General features: G+C 39.7%; 1 protein-coding gene across 1 annotated transcript in view; it reads right to left on the bottom strand.

Moving 5' to 3' along the window:
- Nucleotides 1-22,081, bottom strand: part of LOC134543057 (androgen-dependent TFPI-regulating protein-like) — a 43,092-nt gene that overhangs the window by 15,894 nt on the left and 5,117 nt on the right. The gene's annotated exons all lie outside the window — the stretch shown is intronic.

The following is a 22,081-nucleotide window of genomic DNA, read 5'->3' on the forward strand; positions in this document are numbered from 1 at the left end:
AAGATGCGCCTCTAATGACCGGCCACGCTTTGGATCGAATTTTTCGCTATGCAGCTGCGCGCGTAGGTTTCCTTGTATTTTCATACTCCAGTGTTGGCGTAGGAATAGTTGGCAAAACTCATTGTACGTTTCTGTGCTGCCTTGGTGAACCTCCCACCAGTAGTACGCAGTACTTTTCAAGCACGAACTCAAACAACGCATTTTCTCTGATCCTGTAAGGTTAAATCGGTTAGCATATTCGTCTAATGATTTTAGAAATTTACGAGGGTTTTCATTCGTTTTTGCAGAAAAAGTGGGCATTTCTTCGGCCCAATGACGCGCAGGATGATTAATCGTAGTGGCGGCATCTAAAACTAATATCCCTTGCCCGTTTGCCGTGGTTTGTGTGACGTTTACCGTGCTTGCCGACTGGTTGTCTGTACGCAACGGCGAAGCCGGAATGTGACGATCGGGTTGTTGTGTTGACGGCGATTCCACTACACATGCGTTAGTATCATGTAAAGATATCCTGTGTGCGAAACTCTCCAAACGTTCGATTTTATTAATTACCGTCTTAAATTCTTGCGTAGTGTCAGTCTCGTGTTGCTGTAGCATTTGCTGTACGTGAGCGAAACGTATTTCCATGCCAGTTGTGGTTTGCGTAATTGTTTCCTCTGCTACCCGCCTAGCTGTGTCCTGGCACACGGTTTCAGCATTCTCTATGGATTGCTGCATGCATTGCATCTGAACTTCGACAGAAGTAAATTTCGCGGTGACTGAATCGCGAAAATTTTGTGCTTCTTCGCGTACATTATGTATTTGTGCAGTGACGTGTTGCGTGAATTCAGCGATCTTATAGTCTACTCTCGCTAATACCTCCGTTTGCATTTTATTTAGGTTTTCGGTTATTTTTGCGCTTTGTTCCGCCGCTTCAGCTCTTTGACGTGTTAATTCCTCTGAAATAGTTTTATTTTGTTCCGCCGCTTCAGCTCTTTGACGTGTTAATTCCTCTGAAATACTGTTTGTCTGCAATGTTAGTGATGCGTTTAGCTGATTAGAAAGTGTGTTAAAAGCACGCATGAAATCATCCATCGTGGTTAAATTCGTTCCCGTCTGTGATGTGTTTTCTACTGCACTAACCGGGTTTTCTTTCTCTTTGGAAAATGGAATTTGTTCTGGGGAATCGATGGCGCTTGCTTGCCCAGTTACTTTATTACTTTGATTATCAGCCAAGTAACACCTAACGGGCGATAAAACCTCGCTGTATGAACTGTCACGATTTTCTGTTGAATTATGCTCACATTCCTCGGTGTCGTTTGCGGCTTTGCTTCTGTGGCGTAGAAAGTACGTACCTTCATCACCTGACATAGCTCCTTCCTCGATGTAGGGACAAGGTAAATGGGAGAAGGAGGACGTTATTAAACAAAATGGCTACCACCTATCCTGAAAATGGCTTAGGACAATCGAGGCCCCGTAGTTGTGCGCCATCTATCAAATTTAGGCTAGATTTCAGACCCACGTTATTGTGTTTAATGTATTGGAATTAGATTTTACTGCTTTCCGCTCCACATTGATGGGTCATCTGTAATTAAATATTTTAATTTATTTTGTGATGTTAATGGATGTGTGTGATCTAGTATCATACGGGTTCATAAATTTACAACATTTAAATTCATCATAGTTTATTAAGTAATATTATAAGGAGATAAGACAAAAAATGATAACTTTGATAACTCTAAATTTTATACAAATTTTACTAGCACGCGACGACTTATTGATACCTATATCTAATTCCAGTAATGTTCAGGGTTAAATTGAATTTCATGAGCCTCTAGCTAATAAATAAGTTATTCGTAAGAAAATAATCCGGCTTAGTTCAGGGGAGGGCAGTTGAAACTCCGTTCTTCTTGGACCACTGATCTCGTCCTCAGCTTTCCAGGATATACGAGCAGTCTTGCTGTGAAAGAAAGTCTAAACTACGATCCAGTAGCAATACTGATGATGACAGCTACTGTTGACGCCATTCCGGGTGTGCTGAAAAATCTTTAGATTGGGCAGATCTCACCAGCGCAGACGGGAACTGCAGCATGAAGATGATCGGAAGTCTTGCAAGGACGGATATTCGCCCGACGCGGTAGTAAAATTAATTGCGAAATGCGACTCCCTATAGTCTGCATGCGAAGAATCAGACTTCCTTCACTTAAGACTTGCAAAAATAACTAATTACGCGGTAGCCACGTATCTTCTTGTCCTCTGCGCGCAATTCCCGAACCCAGGAACTGTCACACGCACAGAAAACGTCCATTCGCTCCGCAGTTCAAAACTTAAGTTCCCCCGTTCCTCCTGAAAATGCCGACCAGCGAGCATCTCAGCTAGGAAGAATAATTAAACAACCTCTTTTCTTACCTGGCGAGAATTCAATACTCGAAGACCATAGCTAACAGTATCTACATGATGCGAAGTCAGTAATAAACGGAACAATACATCTCAAATAAATGTTCAACAAAGAAGAATAACATCCCAAATATCAATGTCAACTGATGAACTATGGAATATCTCTGGGTCGTCGCACCATGTACAATTTAGCATTTACATACATTACATAAAAATGTATAGTTACTTTTACTTAGATCATAAAATACAAAGCTAAGATACAACAATAATTATAAACATGTAAACATATCCAAAAGTTTACAGAGCCGCTTCAAGAAAATTTTAATATTTATGACATAACATTATTGTAAATTTTCTTAACTCATGCCTTCTTGAAAGAAAGAAAAACATTTGATTACTCTTAAAATTGATAATTGACAAACATAGACAATATTATGCAATTTGTTTGATGTCAGTCTCTTTCATTTTTGAATGTTTTCTAAGCAATCGTGCTTGATTGTAATGTTTGTGGTATTACACATAAAATTACAATTGACATTATCACATATTACTACCCTTATAACATAACATGACTTATGTTTATGGAGATGATAAACAAAGATGCAAATTTTTTTTTAAACATCAATTGACAACATGAATCATACATAATACTTTTGTATACAACTGTACCAAGAATAAAATTGATTTGTTACTTAATACTGTTATAGTCTGTTCGGACGTACTTGTTCGCTGACAAAATCACATAATTTACAAAAAGTCGATAAATATTAACAGATGAAGTTTGTACTTATATGAGTGTAGATCGAAGCACTGTGACCTTAATCACTCGCTAGCGAATTACCATCGAAGTAGCATATCGTATACCAACGATCGTTTTCACGCACTTCACTCCCTAATGAGGCTGTATTAATTAATGTTAATGTTCACCTATTTCAATGGGTGTCGGTGTAGGTTAATTTGACAATTCCCTATCATTAACCGTTTCTCTTGTCATCTAAGTTTTAAAATTTCATAACATTGCGTCTACACTAAAGTTTGCATCACTAATTCATGTAATATGAATAAAACAACAAATTCATTAAGAACTATGCTCTCTTATATTTACAGTCCTACTATATATATATATAGGTTGTTTCTAAACAAATTGAAACCGCATTTTATTTTATTATTTTAAGTATCCCTTATGACTGCATATTAGATTAAGAAAATCAGTTAGTAATTATTTTACCAATAACAATTTCCTATTTTTGTATGACAAGGCGTGCGAAAAATGAAAATCACACTTAAATACCAATAAATGCAACAGCATTCAAGTTCTTGATTTGTAGGTAATATGTCGTGTTGTGTAATGAAAACATGAATAAGGTAAGAAGAAGAGAAAAAGAACGCGATAGAATAAACAGGAGCATGGAGAAGGACATCATACAGATTAGGATAATCTCTTTCAACAATAGAAGTAAACAAATAGAAATCAATATTTTCGCTTTCATTGTTTTGGAGTATATGTTAGAACGAGTGTATAAGGACAACTCTAACAAGTATAAATGAGAGAATAGCGACTAACTCATGGACAAGCAATATACGAGGAGTGCTAGTGGGAAATAATCTCGAGGTACTCATTCCATTGACAGCTAGCAGTTGTTCTTCGTTTGTGGGCCAGCTCTTTAGTTAAATTAGACTTGCAGCAATATCAGTTTCATGGTAGATATCTTGTCCGCTGTGAATTAGGCAATTGGCAGAAAAAAAACAAAATTTCGAATCCTATATAAAATTCTTCATGAAAAAAAAATGTGGCATCGCTTAATACTTAACATTGAAGCTAATCACGTCACACTACCCCATTTAGGTGTGGGCAACTAAAATCGACGTAATGCAATCACTGCACGAGATGTCCGCACTGGACTACATTGCTCAGTGGACAAAAATAATAACGTCGACAGCGCGGTGCGCCAAGATGTCCTCACTGGTTTCTATTATCCAGTGAACACAACAAAATAGCCGCTTCCAATGTTTAATCACTTCAGAGATGCAACATACATTTATCCATTCGAAATGCAAATATAATTAATGATCAAATAAACAATTCTGCTTCACCCCTTTCTTCACTTAAAACATAACTACCACCTTGAAACAAACATTCAACGATGTTATAAGTTACTGCAATTCATACTGTTTGTAGCGTCTCAGCTGTGTTAAATTGTAATTTCCAATCACTTCTTCGCTGTCCAAAGCCTTCAAAGTGTAACAGTTCTCGTTGATTATGTCGCTCACTCTAAATGGTCCTTCATACAGGAGAAACAGTTTCTTGGTAACTTGTTGCCATAAATTACTAATAGGATTTGACTTTTTCAGAACGAGATCTCCAATATTAAGTTTGTCATTGCGTGTTCTCTTCTGTCCCCTTCTACGACGTTCCGCGGCGAGGTGAAGGCGCGCTCTGACGAACTCCTCCAACTGCTCTCGCGTTTCTTCTTGCTTATTTGAGTCCTCTTCATTGTCTTCCTTATTCTTGTCAATTATAGGTAATAAAAGTGTGGGTAAGGCCTCCGAACGTTCGTGTGACAAAATTTCATGGGGGGTTAATCCAGTTGCGATCGGAGATAGGGACTACCATCACCGATGCTTACTGGTTTAAAGATGTCTCAGGATTCGTCGCAACAAAATTAGTGTTCTGCTGTGCGACGTTGCTGCGTATTGGTTCAATACCTTGACTATTCGAATAGAAAAAAGTTGGGTTGACAGGTTCTTGTCTCTGGAAGTACCCGGGTTGCTGTAACGATTACGATGGATGATTTTTGCGGAATGAAGGCAATGATGTTGAACTGGCAACGTTGTAAGCTGCGGTGCTTTGTAGTTGGGTAACTTGCAACTGACCAGAGGGATTTGTTTCAGGTGGCAGTCGGTTCCGCGGACTTTGAGAATTCTTACCATAATGTGACTCGCCATGATCATCGTAATACTGCGGTGTTTGCAGCTTAGACCGAATGTAGTCTTGCTTAAAATTCCTTGGCGCGCGTCTGCATTCTCCTTGTCGCGGCGACCTGGGAGGCCGTTGAGGCGAAGATGACGGAGTCCTATCGGGTCCCCTAACATCTTCTTCCCGACGTGGTGTAGTCTGATCCCTATTACTGTTATACCTGTTTTGCCAAGCATTCGAATACGGTTGTTTATCAGCACCTTTACGTCGCCAATTACTACGATAGTTATCATTGGTTCCGTTGTCGTGGTACCACTGCTTTTGCCTGTGATTTGTTTTGTTTTGACGCCAAATTAATGTGTTTGCCTGTGGTGTACGATGTATATTCGTATTGTTCGTGTTGTCATTTCGTCGTACCCACGGTTGGTACAATGGCGGCTGCTTGTTTGGCGGCTGTCGCTCTCCTTCCTCTCGAACATTCGTGTTGGCACGGCTTTGCCTGTCCAAACGATCGTAGGCTAGAAGTTGCTCACGAAAATCAGATATATTTTCAAAGTTTCTGCCGGAAAGATGCAGCTGATAACGCATTGGCAACTGTCCCAAAATTAAAGCTATAAATTCTTCGTCATTCATAACAATGTCCAAGTAACGCGTTCGCTCGAACATGTCACTAAGATGCGCCTCTAATGACCGGCCACGCTTTGGATCGAATTTTTCGCTATGCAGCTGCGCGCGTAGGTTTCCTTGTATTTTCATACTCCAGTGTTGGCGTAGGAATAGTTGGCAAAACTCATTGTACGTTTCTGTGCTGCCTTGGTGAACCTCCCACCAGTAGTACGCAGTACTTTTCAAGCACGAACTCAAACAACGCATTTTCTCTGATCCTGTAAGGTTAAATCGGTTAGCATATTCGTCTAATGATTTTAGAAATTTACGAGGGTTTTCATTCGTTTTTGCAGAAAAAGTGGGCATTTCTTCGGCCCAATGACGCGCAGGATGATTAATCGTAGTGGCGGCATCTAAAACTAATATCCCTTGCCCGTTTGCCGTGGTTTGTGTGACGTTTGCCGTGCTTGCCGACTGGTTGTCTGTACGCAACGGCGAAGCCGGAATGTGACGATCGGGTTGTTGTGTTGACGGCGATTCCACTACACATGCGTTAGTATCATGTAAAGATATCCTGTGTGCGAAACTCTCCAAACGTTCGATTTTATTAATTACCGTCTTAAATTCTTGCGTAGTGTCAGTCTCGTGTTGCTGTAGCATTTGCTGTACGTGAGCGAAACGTATTTCCATGCCAGTTGTGGTTTGCGTAATTGTTTCCTCTGCTACCCGCCTAGCTGTGTCCTGGCACACGGTTTCAGCATTCTCTATGGATTGCTGCATGCATTGCATCTGAACTTCGACAGAAGTAAATTTCGCGGTGACTGAATCGCGAAAATTTTGTGCTTCTTCGCGTACATTATGTATTTGTGCAGTGACGTGTTGCGTGAATTCAGCGATCTTATAGTCTACTCTCGCTAATACCTCCGTTTGCATTTTATTTAGGTTTTCGGTTATTTTTGCGCTTTGTTCCGCCGCTTCAGCTCTTTGACGTGTTAATTCCTCTGAAATAGTTTTATTTTGTTCCGCCGCTTCAGCTCTTTGACGTGTTAATTCCTCTGAAATACTGTTTGTCTGCAATGTTAGTGACGCGTTTAGCTGATTAGAAAGTGTGTTAAAAGCACGCATGAAATCATCCATCGTGGTTAAATTCGTTCCCGTCTGTGATGTGTTTTCTACTGCACTAACCGGGTTTTCTTTCTCTTTGGAAAATGGAATTTGTTCTGGGGAATCGATGGCGCTTGCTTGCCCAGTTACTTTATTACTTTGATTATCAGCCAAGTAACACCTAACGGGCGATAAAACCTCGCTGTATGAACTGTCACGATTTTCTGTTGAATTATGCTCACATTCCTCGGTGTCGTTTGCGGCTTTGCTTCTGTGGCGTAGAAAGTACGTACCTTCATCACCTGACATAGCTCCTTCCTCGATGTAGGGACAAGGTAAATGGGAGAAGGAGGACGTTATTAAACAAAATGGCTACCACCTATCCTGAAAATGGCTTAGGACAATCGAGGCCCCGTAGTTGTGCGCCATCTATCAAATTTAGGCTAGATTTCAGACCCACGTTATTGTGTTTAATGTATTGGAATTAGATTTTACTGCTTTCCGCTCCACATTGATGGGTCATCTGTAATTAAATATTTTAATTTATTTTGTGATGTTAATGGATGTGTGTGATCTAGTATCATACGGGTTCATAAATTTACAACATTTAAATTCATCATAGTTTATTAAGTAATATTATAAGGAGATAAGACAAAAAATGATAACTTTGATAACTCTAAATTTTATACAAATTTTACTAGCACGCGACGACTTATTGATACCTATATCTAATTCCAGTAATGTTCAGGGTTAAATTGAATTTCATGAGCCTCTAGCTAATAAATAAGTTATTCGTAAGAAAATAATCCGGCTTAGTTCAGGGGAGGGCAGTTGAAACTCCGTTCTTCTTGGACCACTGATCTCGTCCTCAGCTTTCCAGGATATACGAGCAGTCTTGCTGTGAAAGAAAGTCTAAACTACGATCCAGTAGCAATACTGATGATGACAGCTACTGTTGACGCCATTCCGGGTGTGCTGAAAAATCTTTAGATTGGGCAGATCTCACCAGCGCAGACGGGAACTGCAGCATGAAGATGATCGGAAGTCTTGCAAGGACGGATATTCGCCCGACGCGGTAGTAAAATTAATTGCGAAATGCGACTCCCTATAGTCTGCATGCGAAGAATCAGACTTCCTTCACTTAAGACTTGCAAACATAACTAATTACGCGGTAGCCACGTATCTTCTTGTCCTCTGCGCGCAATTCCCGAACCCAGGAACTGTCACACGCACAGAAAACGTCCATTCGCTCCGCAGTTCAAAACTTAAGTTCCCCTGTTCCTCCTGAAAATGCCGACCAGCGAGCATCTCAGCTAGGAAGAATAATTAAACAACCTCTTTTCTTACCTGGCGAGAATTCAATACTCGAAGACCATAGCTAACAGTATCTACATGATGCGAAGTCAGTAATAAACGGAACAATACATCTCAAATAAATGTTCAACAAAGAAGAATAACATCCCAAATATCAATGTCAACTGATGAACTATGGAATATCTCTGGGTCGTCGCACCATGTACAATTTAGCATTTACATACATTACATAAAAATGTATAGTTACTTTTACTTAGATCATAAAATACAAAGCTAAGATACAACAATAATTATAAACATGTAAACATATCCAAATGTTTACAGAGCCGCTTCAAGAAAATTTTAATATTTATGACATAACATTATTGTAAATTTTCTTAACTCATGCCTTCTTGAAAGAAAGAAAAACATTTGATTACTCTTAAAATTGATAATTGACAAACATAGACAATATTATGCAATTTGTTTGATGTCAGTCTCTTTCATTTTTGAATGTTTTCTAAGCAATCGTGCTTGATTGTAATGTTTGTGGTATTACACATAAAATTACAATTGACATTATCACATATTACTACCCTTATAACATAACATGACTTATGTTTATGGAGATGATAAACAAAGATGCAAATTTTTTTTTAAACATCAATTGACAACATGAATCATACATAATACTTTTGTATACAACTGTACCAAGAATAAAATTGATTTGTTACTTAATACTGTTATAGTCTGTTCGGACGTACTTGTTCGCTGACAAAATCACATAATTTACAAAAAGTCGATAAATATTAACAGATGAAGTTTGTACTTATATGAGTGTAGATCGAAGCACTGTGACCTTAATCACTCGCTAGCGAATTACCATCGAAGTAGCATATCGTATACCAACGATCGTTTTCACGCACTTCACTCCCTAATGAGGCTGTATTAATTAATGTTAATGTTCACCTATTTCAATGGGTGTCGGTGTAGGTTAATTTGACAATTCCCTATCATTAACCGTTTCTCTTGTCATCTAAGTTTTAAAATTTCATAACATTGCGTCTACACTAAAGTTTGCATCACTAATTCATGTAATATGAATAAAACAACAAATTCATTAAGAACTATGCTCTCTTATATTTACAGTCCTACTATATATATATATAGGTTGTTTCTAAACAAATTGAAACCGCATTTTATTTTATTATTTTAAGTATCCCTTATGACTGCATATTAGATTAAGAAAATCAGTTAGTAATTATTTTACCAATAACAATTTCCTATTTTTGTATGACAAGGCGTGCGAAAAATGAAAATCACACTTAAATACCAATAAATGCAACAGCATTCAAGTTCTTGATTTGTAGGTAATATGTCGTGTTGTGTAATGAAAACATGAATAAGGTAAGAAGAAGAGAAAAAGAACGCGATAGAATAAACAGGAGCATGGAGAAGGACATCATACAGATTAGGATAATCTCTTTCAACAATAGAAGTAAACAAATAGAAATCAATATTTTCGCTTTCATTGTTTTGGAGTATATGTTAGAACGAGTGTATAAGGACAACTCTAACAAGTATAAATGAGAGAATAGCGACTAACTCATGGACAAGCAATATACGAGGAGTGCTAGTGGGAAATAATCTCGAGGTACTCATTCCATTGACAGCTAGCAGTTGTTCTTCGTTTGTGGGCCAGCTCTTTAGTTAAATTAGACTTGCAGCAATATCAGTTTCATGGTAGATATCTTGTCCGCTGTGAATTAGGCAATTGGCAGAAAAAAAACAAAATTTCGAATCCTATATAAAATTCTTCATGAAAAAAAAATGTGGCATCGCTTAATACTTAACATTGAAGCTAATCACGTCACACTACCCCATTTAGGTGTGGGCAACTAAAATCGACGTAATGCAATCACTGCACGAGATGTCCGCACTGGACTACATTGCTCAGTGGACAAAAATAATAACGTCGACAGCGCGGTGCGCCAAGATGTCCTCACTGGTTTCTATTATCCAGTGAACACAACAAAATAGCCGCTTCCAATGTTTAATCACTTCAGAGATGCAACATACATTTATCCATTCGAAATGCAAATATAATTAATGATCAAATAAACAATTCTGCTTCACCCCTTTCTTCACTTAAAACATAACTACCACCTTGAAACAAACATTCAACGATGTTATAAGTTACTGCAATTCATACTGTTTGTAGCGTCTCAGCTGTGTTAAATTGTAATTTCCAATCACTTCTTCGCTGTCCAAAGCCTTCAAAGTGTAACAGTTCTCGTTGATTATGTCGCTCACTCTAAATGGTCCTTCATACAGGAGAAACAGTTTCTTGGTAACTTGTTGCCATAAATTACTAATAGGATTTGACTTTTTCAGAACGAGATCTCCAATATTAAGTTTGTCATTGCGTGTTCTCTTCTGTCCCCTTCTACGACGTTCCGCGGCGAGGTGAAGGCGCGCTCTGACGAACTCCTCCAACTGCTCTCGCGTTTCTTCTTGCTTATTTGAGTCCTCTTCATTGTCTTCCTTATTCTTGTCAATTATAGGTAATAAAAGTGTGGGTAAGGCCTCCGAACGTTCGTGTGACAAAATTTCATGGGGGGTTAATCCAGTTGCGATCGGAGATAGGGACTACCATCACCGATGCTTACTGGTTTAAAGATGTCTCAGGATTCGTCGCAACAAAATTAGTGTTCTGCTGTGCGACGTTGCTGCGTATTGGTTCAATACCTTGACTATTCGAATAGAAAAAAGTTGGGTTGACAGGTTCTTGTCTCTGGAAGTACCCGGGTTGCTGTAACGATTACGATGGATGATTTTTGCGGAATGAAGGCAATGATGTTGAACTGGCAACGTTGTAAGCTGCGGTGCTTTGTAGTTGGGTAACTTGCAACTGACCAGAGGGATTTGTTTCAGGTGGCAGTCGGTTCCGCGGACTTTGAGAATTCTTACCATAATGTGACTCGCCATGATCATCGTAATACTGCGGTGTTTGCAGCTTAGACCGAATGTAGTCTTGCTTAAAATTCCTTGGCGCGCGTCTGCATTCTCCTTGTCGCGGCGACCTGGGAGGCCGTTGAGGCGAAGATGACGGAGTCCTATCGGGTCCCCTAACATCTTCTTCCCGACGTGGTGTAGTCTGATCCCTATTACTGTTATACCTGTTTTGCCAAGCATTCGAATACGGTTGTTTATCAGCACCTTTACGTCGCCAATTACTACGATAGTTATCATTGGTTCCGTTGTCGTGGTACCACTGCTTTTGCCTGTGATTTGTTTTGTTTTGACGCCAAATTAATGTGTTTGCCTGTGGTGTACGATGTATATTCGTATTGTTCGTGTTGTCATTTCGTCGTACCCACGGTTGGTACAATGGCGGCTGCTTGTTTGGCGGCTGTCGCTCTCCTTCCTCTCGAACATTCGTGTTGGCACGGCTTTGCCTGTCCAAACGATCGTAGGCTAGAAGTTGCTCACGAAAATCAGATATATTTTCAAAGTTTCTGCCGGAAAGATGCAGCTGATAACGCATTGGCAACTGTCCCAAAATTAAAGCTATAAATTCTTCGTCATTCATAACAATGTCCAAGTAACGCGTTCGCTCGAACATGTCACTAAGATGCGCCTCTAATGACCGGCCACGCTTTGGATCGAATTTTTCGCTATGCAGCTGCGCGCGTAGGTTTCCTTGTATTTTCATACTCCAGTGTTGGCGTAGGAATAGTTGGCAAAACTCATTGTACGTTTCTGTGCTGCCTTGGTGAACCTCCCACCAGTAGTACGCAGTACTTTTCAAGCACGAACTCAAACAACGCATTTTCTCTGATCCTGTAAGGTTAAATCGGTTAGCATATTCGTCTAATGATTTTAGAAATTTACGAGGGTTTTCATTCGTTTTTGCAGAAAAAGTGGGCATTTCTTCGGCCCAATGACGCGCAGGATGATTAATCGTAGTGGCGGCATCTAAAACTAATATCCCTTGCCCGTTTGCCGTGGTTTGTGTGACGTTTGCCGTGCTTGCCGACTGGTTGTCTGTACGCAACGGCGAAGCCGGAATGTGACGATCGGGTTGTTGTGTTGACGGCGATTCCACTACACATGCGTTAGTATCATGTAAAGATATCCTGTGTGCGAAACTCTCCAAACGTTCGATTTTATTAATTACCGTCTTAAATTCTTGCGTAGTGTCAGTCTCGTGTTGCTGTAGCATTTGCTGTACGTGAGCGAAACGTATTTCCATGCCAGTTGTGGTTTGCGTAATTGTTTCCTCTGCTACCCGCCTAGCTGTGTCCTGGCACACGGTTTCAGCATTCTCTATGGATTGCTGCATGCATTGCATCTGAACTTCGACAGAAGTAAATTTCGCGGTGACTGAATCGCGAAAATTTTGTGCTTCTTCGCGTACATTATGTATTTGTGCAGTGACGTGTTGCGTGAATTCAGCGATCTTATAGTCTACTCTCGCTAATACCTCCGTTTGCATTTTATTTAGGTTTTCGGTTATTTTTGCGCTTTGTTCCGCCGCTTCAGCTCTTTGACGTGTTAATTCCTCTGAAATAGTTTTATTTTGTTCCGCCGCTTCAGCTCTTTGACGTGTTAATTCCTCTGAAATACTGTTTGTCTGCAATGTTAGTGACGCGTTTAGCTGATTAGAAAGTGTGTTAAAAGCACGCATGAAATCATCCATCGTGGTTAAATTCGTTCCCGTCTGTGATGTGTTTTCTACTGCACTAACCGGGTTTTCTTTCTCTTTGGAAAATGGAATTTGTTCTGGGGAATCGATGGCGCTTGCTTGCCCAGTTACTTTATTACTTTGATTATCAGCCAAGTAACACCTAACGGGCGATAAAACCTCGCTGTATGAACTGTCACGATTTTCTGTTGAATTATGCTCACATTCCTCGGTGTCGTTTGCGGCTTTGCTTCTGTGGCGTAGAAAGTACGTACCTTCATCACCTGACATAGCTCCTTCCTCGATGTAGGGACAAGGTAAATGGGAGAAGGAGGACGTTATTAAACAAAATGGCTACCACCTATCCTGAAAATGGCTTAGGACAATCGAGGCCCCGTAGTTGTGCGCCATCTATCAAATTTAGGCTAGATTTCAGACCCACGTTATTGTGTTTAATGTATTGGAATTAGATTTTACTGCTTTCCGCTCCACATTGATGGGTCATCTGTAATTAAATATTTTAATTTATTTTGTGATGTTAATGGATGTGTGTGATCTAGTATCATACGGGTTCATAAATTTACAACATTTAAATTCATCATAGTTTATTAAGTAATATTATAAGGAGATAAGACAAAAAATGATAACTTTGATAACTCTAAATTTTATACAAATTTTACTAGCACGCGACGACTTATTGATACCTATATCTAATTCCAGTAATGTTCAGGGTTAAATTGAATTTCATGAGCCTCTAGCTAATAAATAAGTTATTCGTAAGAAAATAATCCGGCTTAGTTCAGGGGAGGGCAGTTGAAACTCCGTTCTTCTTGGACCACTGATCTCGTCCTCAGCTTTCCAGGATATACGAGCAGTCTTGCTGTGAAAGAAAGTCTAAACTACGATCCAGTAGCAATACTGATGATGACAGCTACTGTTGACGCCATTCCGGGTGTGCTGAAAAATCTTTAGATTGGGCAGATCTCACCAGCGCAGACGGGAACTGCAGCATGAAGATGATCGGAAGTCTTGCAAGGACGGATATTCGCCCGACGCGGTAGTAAAATTAATTGCGAAATGCGACTCCCTATAGTCTGCATGCGAAGAATCAGACTTCCTTCACTTAAGACTTGCAAAAATAACTAATTACGCGGTAGCCACGTATCTTCTTGTCCTCTGCGCGCAATTCCCGAACCCAGGAACTGTCACACGCACAGAAAACGTCCATTCGCTCCGCAGTTCAAAACTTAAGTTCCCCCGTTCCTCCTGAAAATGCCGACCAGCGAGCATCTCAGCTAGGAAGAATAATTAAACAACCTCTTTTCTTACCTGGCGAGAATTCAATACTCGAAGACCATAGCTAACAGTATCTACATGATGCGAAGTCAGTAATAAACGGAACAATACATCTCAAATAAATGTTCAACAAAGAAGAATAACATCCCAAATATCAATGTCAACTGATGAACTATGGAATATCTCTGGGTCGTCGCACCATGTACAATTTAGCATTTACATACATTACATAAAAATGTATAGTTACTTTTACTTAGATCATAAAATACAAAGCTAAGATACAACAATAATTATAAACATGTAAACATATCCAAATGTTTACAGAGCCGCTTCAAGAAAATTTTAATATTTATGACATAACATTATTGTAAATTTTCTTAACTCATGCCTTCTTGAAAGAAAGAAAAACATTTGATTACTCTTAAAATTGATAATTGACAAACATAGACAATATTATGCAATTTGTTTGATGTCAGTCTCTTTCATTTTTGAATGTTTTCTAAGCAATCGTGCTTGATTGTAATGTTTGTGGTATTACACATAAAATTACAATTGACATTATCACATATTACTACCCTTATAACATAACATGACTTATGTTTATGGAGATGATAAACAAAGATGCAAATTTTTTTTTAAACATCAATTGACAACATGAATCATACATAATACTTTTGTATACAACTGTACCAAGAATAAAATTGATTTGTTACTTAATACTGTTATAGTCTGTTCGGACGTACTTGTTCGCTGACAAAATCACATAATTTACAAAAAGTCGATAAATATTAACAGATGAAGTTTGTACTTATATGAGTGTAGATCGAAGCACTGTGACCTTAATCACTCGCTAGCGAATTACCATCGAAGTAGCATATCGTATACCAACGATCGTTTTCACGCACTTCACTCCCTAATGAGGCTGTATTAATTAATGTTAATGTTCACCTATTTCAATGGGTGTCGGTGTAGGTTAATTTGACAATTCCCTATCATTAACCGTTTCTCTTGTCATCTAAGTTTTAAAATTTCATAACATTGCGTCTACACTAAAGTTTGCATCACTAATTCATGTAATATGAATAAAACAACAAATTCATTAAGAACTATGCTCTCTTATATTTACAGTCCTACTATATATATATATAGGTTGTTTCTAAACAAATTGAAACCGCATTTTATTTTATTATTTTAAGTATCCCTTATGACTGCATATTAGATTAAGAAAATCAGTTAGTAATTATTTTACCAATAACAATTTCCTATTTTTGTATGACAAGGCGTGCGAAAAATGAAAATCACACTTAAATACCAATAAATGCAACAGCATTCAAGTTCTTGATTTGTAGGTAATATGTCGTGTTGTGTAATGAAAACATGAATAAGGTAAGAAGAAGAGAAAAAGAACGCGATAGAATAAACAGGAGCATGGAGAAGGACATCATACAGATTAGGATAATCTCTTTCAACAATAGAAGTAAACAAATAGAAATCAATATTTTCGCTTTCATTGTTTTGGAGTATATGTTAGAACGAGTGTATAAGGACAACTCTAACAAGTATAAATGAGAGAATAGCGACTAACTCATGGACAAGCAATATACGAGGAGTGCTAGTGGGAAATAATCTCGAGGTACTCATTCCATTGACAGCTAGCAGTTGTTCTTCGTTTGTGGGCCAGCTCTTTAGTTAAATTAGACTTGCAGCAATATCAGTTTCATGGTAGATATCTTGTCCGCTGTGAATTAGGCAATTGGCAGAAAAAAAACAAAATTTCGAATCCTATATAAAATTCTTCATGAAAAAAAAATGTGGCATCGCTTAATACTTAACATTGAAGCTAATCACGTCACACTACCCCATTTAGGTGTGGGCAACTAAAATCGACGTAATGCAATCACTGCACGAGATGTCCGCACTGGACTACATTGCTCAGTGGACAAAAATAATAACGTCGACAGCGCGGTGCGCCAAGATGTCCTCACTGGTTTCTATTATCCAGTGAACACAACAAAATAGCCGCTTCCAATGTTTAATCACTTCAGAGATGCAACATACATTTATCCATTCGAAATGCAAATATAATTAATGATCAAATAAACAATTCTGCTTCACCCCTTTCTTCACTTAAAACATAACTACCACCTTGAAACAAACATTCAACGATGTTATAAGTTACTGCAATTCATACTGTTTGTAGCGTCTCAGCTGTGTTAAATTGTAATTTCCAATCACTTCTTCGCTGTCCAAAGCCTTCAAAGTGTAACAGTTCTCGTTGATTATGTCGCTCACTCTAAATGGTCCTTCATACAGGAGAAACAGTTTCTTGGTAACTTGTTGCCATAAATTACTAATAGGATTTGACTTTTTCAGAACGAGATCTCCAATATTAAGTTTGTCATTGCGTGTTCTCTTCTGTCCCCTTCTACGACGTTCCGCGGCGAGGTGAAGGCGCGCTCTGACGAACTCCTCCAACTGCTCTCGCGTTTCTTCTTGCTTATTTGAGTCCTCTTCATTGTCTTCCTTATTCTTGTCAATTATAGGTAATAAAAGTGTGGGTAAGGCCTCCGAACGTTCGTGTGACAAAATTTCATGGGGGGTTAATCCAGTTGCGATCGGAGATAGGGACTACCATCACCGATGCTTACTGGTTTAAAGATGTCTCAGGATTCGTCGCAACAAAATTAGTGTTCTGCTGTGCGACGTTGCTGCGTATTGGTTCAATACCTTGACTATTCGAATAGAAAAAAGTTGGGTTGACAGGTTCTTGTCTCTGGAAGTACCCGGGTTGCTGTAACGATTACGATGGATGATTTTTGCGGAATGAAGGCAATGATGTTGAACTGGCAACGTTGTAAGCTGCGGTGCTTTGTAGTTGGGTAACTTGCAACTGACCAGAGGGATTTGTTTCAGGTGGCAGTCGGTTCCGCGGACTTTGAGAATTCTTACCATAATGTGACTCGCCATGATCATCGTAATACTGCGGTGTTTGCAGCTTAGACCGAATGTAGTCTTGCTTAAAATTCCTTGGCGCGCGTCTGCATTCTCCTTGTCGCGGCGACCTGGGAGGCCGTTGAGGCGAAGATGACGGAGTCCTATCGGGTCCCCTAACATCTTCTTCCCGACGTGGTGTAGTCTGATCCCTATTACTGTTATACCTGTTTTGCCAAGCATTCGAATACGGTTGTTTATCAGCACCTTTACGTCGCCAATTACTACGATAGTTATCATTGGTTCCGTTGTCGTGGTACCACTGCTTTTGCCTGTGATTTGTTTTGTTTTGACGCCAAATTAATGTGTTTGCCTGTGGTGTACGATGTATATTCGTATTGTTCGTGTTGTCATTTCGTCGTACCCACGGTTGGTACAATGGCGGCTGCTTGTTTGGCGGCTGTCGCTCTCCTTCCTCTCGAACATTCGTGTTGGCACGGCTTTGCCTGTCCAAACGATCGTAGGCTAGAAGTTGCTCACGAAAATCAGATATATTTTCAAAGTTTCTGCCGGAAAGATGCAGCTGATAACGCATTGGCAACTGTCCCAAAATTAAAGCTATAAATTCTTCGTCATTCATAACAATGTCCAAGTAACGCGTTCGCTCGAACATGTCACTAAGATGCGCCTCTAATGACCGGCCACGCTTTGGATCGAATTTTTCGCTATGCAGCTGCGCGCGTAGGTTTCCTTGTATTTTCATACTCCAGTGTTGGCGTAGGAATAGTTGGCAAAACTCATTGTACGTTTCTGTGCTGCCTTGGTGAACCTCCCACCAGTAGTACGCAGTACTTTTCAAGCACGAACTCAAACAACGCATTTTCTCTGATCCTGTAAGGTTAAATCGGTTAGCATATTCGTCTAATGATTTTAGAAATTTACGAGGGTTTTCATTCGTTTTTGCAGAAAAAGTGGGCATTTCTTCGGCCCAATGACGCGCAGGATGATTAATCGTAGTGGCGGCATCTAAAACTAATATCCCTTGCCCGTTTGCCGTGGTTTGTGTGACGTTTGCCGTGCTTGCCGACTGGTTGTCTGTACGCAACGGCGAAGCCGGAATGTGACGATCGGGTTGTTGTGTTGACGGCGATTCCACTACACATGCGTTAGTATCATGTAAAGATATCCTGTGTGCGAAACTCTCCAAACGTTCGATTTTATTAATTACCGTCTTAAATTCTTGCGTAGTGTCAGTCTCGTGTTGCTGTAGCATTTGCTGTACGTGAGCGAAACGTATTTCCATGCCAGTTGTGGTTTGCGTAATTGTTTCCTCTGCTACCCGCCTAGCTGTGTCCTGGCACACGGTTTCAGCATTCTCTATGGATTGCTGCATGCATTGCATCTGAACTTCGACAGAAGTAAATTTCGCGGTGACTGAATCGCGAAAATTTTGTGCTTCTTCGCGTACATTATGTATTTGTGCAGTGACGTGTTGCGTGAATTCAGCGATCTTATAGTCTACTCTCGCTAATACCTCCGTTTGCATTTTATTTAGGTTTTCAGTTATTTTTGCGCTTTGTTCCGCCGCTTCAGCTCTTTGACGTGTTAATTCCTCTGAAATAGTTTTATTTTGTTCCGCCGCTTCAGCTCTTTGACGTGTTAATTCCTCTGAAATACTGTTTGTCTGCAATGTTAGTGACGCGTTTAGCTGATTAGAAAGTGTGTTAAAAGCACGCATGAAATCATCCATCGTGGTTAAATTCGTTCCCGTCTGTGATGTGTTTTCTACTGCACTAACCGGGTTTTCTTTCTCTTTGGAAAATGGAATTTGTTCTGGGGAATCGATGGCGCTTGCTTGCCCAGTTACTTTATTACTTTGATTATCAGCCAAGTAACACCTAACGGGCGATAAAACCTCGCTGTATGAACTGTCACGATTTTCTGTTGAATTATGCTCACATTCCTCGGTGTCGTTTGCGGCTTTGCTTCTGTGGCGTAGAAAGTACGTACCTTCGTCACCTGACATAGCTCCTTCCTCGATGTAGGGACAAGGTAAATGGGAGAAGGAGGACGTTATTAAACAAAATGGCTACCACCTATCCTGAAAATGGCTTAGGACAATCGAGGCCCCGTAGTTGTGCGCGATCTATTAAATTTAGGCTAGATTTCAGACCCACGTTATTGTGTTTAATGTATTGGAATTAGATTTTACTGCTTTCCGCTCCACATTGATGGGTCATCTGTAATTAAATATTTTAATTTATTTTGTGATGTTAATGGATGTGTGTGATCTAGTATCATACGGGTTCATAAATTTACAACATTTAAATTCATCATAGTTTATTAAGTAATATTATAAGGAGATAAGACAAAAAATGATAACTTTGATAACTCTAAATTTTATACAAATTTTACTAGCACGCGACGACTTATTGATACCTATATCTAATTCCAGTAATGTTCAGGGTTAAATTGAATTTCATGAGCCTCTAGCTAATAAATAAGTTATTCGTAAGAAAATAATCCGGCTTAGTTCAGGGGAGGGCAGTTGAAACTCCGTTCTTCTTGGACCACTGATCTCGTCCTCAGCTTTCCAGGATATACGAGCAGTCTTGCTGTGAAAGAAAGTCTAAACTACGATCCAGTAGCAATACTGATGATGACAGCTACTGTTGACGCCATTCCGGGTGTGCTGAAAAATCTTTAGATTGGGCAGATCTCAGCAGCGCAGATGGGAACTGCAGCATGAAGATGATCGGAAGTCTTGCAAGGACGGATATTCGCCCGACGCGGTAGTAAAATTAATTGCGAAATGCGACTCCCTATAGTCTGCATGCGAAGAATCAGACTTCCTTCACTTAAGACTTGCAAAAATAACTAATTACGCGGTAGCCACGTATCTTCTTGTCCTCTGCGCGCAATTCCCGAACCCAGGAACTGTCACACGCACAGAAAACGTCCATTCGCTCCGCAGTTCAAAACTTAAGTTCCCCCGTTCCTCCTGAAAATGCCGACCAGCGAGCATCTCAGCTAGGAAGAATAATTAAACAACCTCTTTTCTTACCTGGCGAGAATTCAATACTCGAAGACCATAGCTAACAGTATCTACATGATGCGAAGTCAGTAATAAACGGAACAATACATCTCAAATAAATGTTCAACAAAGAAGAATAACATCCCAAATATCAATGTCAACTGATGAACTATGGAATATCTCTGGGTCGTCGCACCATGTACAATTTAGCATTTACATACATTACATAAAAATGTATAGTTACTTTTACTTAGATCATAAAATACAAAGCTAAGATACAACAATAATTATAAACATGTAAACATGTCCAAATGTTTACACTAGGAATGAATCTTGGAACAATGAATGACATCATCCCACATGTCTGCAGACCAACTCGAGAATATCACCATTCCACTCATCTCCTCTCCATGAGGTGGTGGGTCCAAAATGGTGGCCGGATCCTCAGTCCTCCGCGGGGAGTTGAATCGGCAGGCTAATTCACACTTCTTACTGCAGACTGCTACATCAAATATGGAGATGGAAAATCTCGGTCCAGGTCGAACCAAAGGAGTATATAATGGAAATTAAAAAAAATAAACAACGTAAAATAACTACAAATCCCTTAATATTAAAAACATTGTACCCAGTGGAAGTTATTTTGTCTCTAAGAAAGCATCAAGTGGATGTTATGCCCTCTATATTGGGAAGAGAAATCGTCCTGTTTGCCTGACAACACTTTTGGCTTCACTTTCACTTTCGCTCCATGTGTTCGCTAGCACATTGTTCATATGAATTTTTCCAATAGTTGATTTGAGCCAAACGCGACTGCATACTCCAGCAGGTCGCACATACTAGGTACAGGCGGCGTTAGCAGTGCAAGAAATATCCCCGCAATAGGTAACAATAATCTAAATATATATAACTCAAAGGTGACTGACTGACATAGTGATCTATCAACGCACAGCCCAAACCACTGAACGGATCGGGATGAAATTTGGCATGCAGGTAGATGTTATGACGTAGGCATCCGCTAAGAAAGGATTTTGATTAATTCTACCCCCAAGGGGACAAAATACCACTCACTGACTCACTCATCACGAGATCTCTGAAACTATACACCCGATTGACTTGAAATTTAGCATAGTTACTCATTTTGTGATGTACACGCTCACTAAGAACGGATTCTGTGGAAATCCGATCCCAAGGGGAGTTTCGGGGGCGTAATATATCAAAATTTCCAGTTTTTGGTAGGAAATCACCATGGCAACGGCTGTTGCTTTGTTGATGCTTCATTCGTCTCTATGGCAACGACTATTTCATTGTTAGTGCAGTCCTCATCACCGTTGAAATTTTGGCGGGTACTTTAAATATCAAAAATTGCCCTTTTTTTCAAGTATATATATTTTACAGACTTGAAACTTCACAGTAATGTTCCTTATGTTACGCAGGATGACATTTTCCGAAAATTAGATCACATGGGTGGTTAAAACCAGGCAACAGTGGGTACTTTGTCTGCATGAGAACAGGATTTTGCATTGTTCATGCCTTCTGCGTCTCCATGGCAACGGGCATCGCGCGGCAGTGGCGTACCCACAAGGAGGGGCATGTATAATGAGCGGCGCAAGAGTGATCTGCCTGTAGACTGCCGTAGCGAAGTACGGGTACATCAGTTGTACGTTGCGTGCACGAGTCGGGAAACCATCGGTGCTATTCATTTTCTCTCCGGTACATTATACAGCATTGTAATAAATTTTCACTGATTTTTTTTATGTACCATTACTGTAAATGGGAGATGTGGCTTAATTTTTTTCCATTAGTATAGCCGTGCGAAGCCGGGTCGGGCAGCTAGTCTAACTAT

The sequence above is a fragment of the Bacillus rossius genome (genome assembly GCF_032445375.1).
Source record: "Bacillus rossius redtenbacheri isolate Brsri chromosome 9 unlocalized genomic scaffold, Brsri_v3 Brsri_v3_scf9_2, whole genome shotgun sequence".
Classification (NCBI taxonomy): domain Eukaryota; kingdom Metazoa; phylum Arthropoda; class Insecta; order Phasmatodea; family Bacillidae; genus Bacillus; species Bacillus rossius.